This window comes from Eimeria mitis, genomic scaffold (genome assembly GCF_000499745.2).
Source record: "Eimeria mitis Houghton genomic scaffold, Emh_scaff2285, whole genome shotgun sequence".
Lineage (NCBI taxonomy): Eukaryota > Apicomplexa > Conoidasida > Eucoccidiorida > Eimeriidae > Eimeria > Eimeria mitis.
In genome coordinates, this window is record NW_013570615.1 from 3,628 (window position 1) to 3,924 (window position 297).

The following is a 297-nucleotide window of genomic DNA, read 5'->3' on the forward strand; positions in this document are numbered from 1 at the left end:
GCTGCTGGTCCAGCTGCTTCGGTTACTGTTGCTGCAGCTGATTCTGTTGCTAGTGCTGGCTCTGTTGCTGTTCTGCTGTTGTTGCTGTTGTTGCTGCTGATGCTGCTGTTGCTGCTGCTGCTGCTGCTGCTGCTGCTGCTGCTGCGTTCAAGTGTCTCCGCAGCAGCAGCAGGAGACACATTCATCAGAGACAGTGCAGCAGCAACGTACTTATATATATATATATATATTATATATATATACATATACATATATATATATATATATATATATATATATATATATATATATATATAT

General features: G+C 40.1%; 1 protein-coding gene across 1 annotated transcript in view; it reads right to left on the reverse strand.

Annotated features, from left to right (window-relative positions):
• Positions 1-297, reverse strand: part of EMH_0051560 (uncharacterized protein) — a gene marked incomplete at both ends in the record, with an annotated part of 4,023 nt that overhangs the window by 3,460 nt on the left and 266 nt on the right. The gene's annotated exons all lie outside the window — the stretch shown is intronic.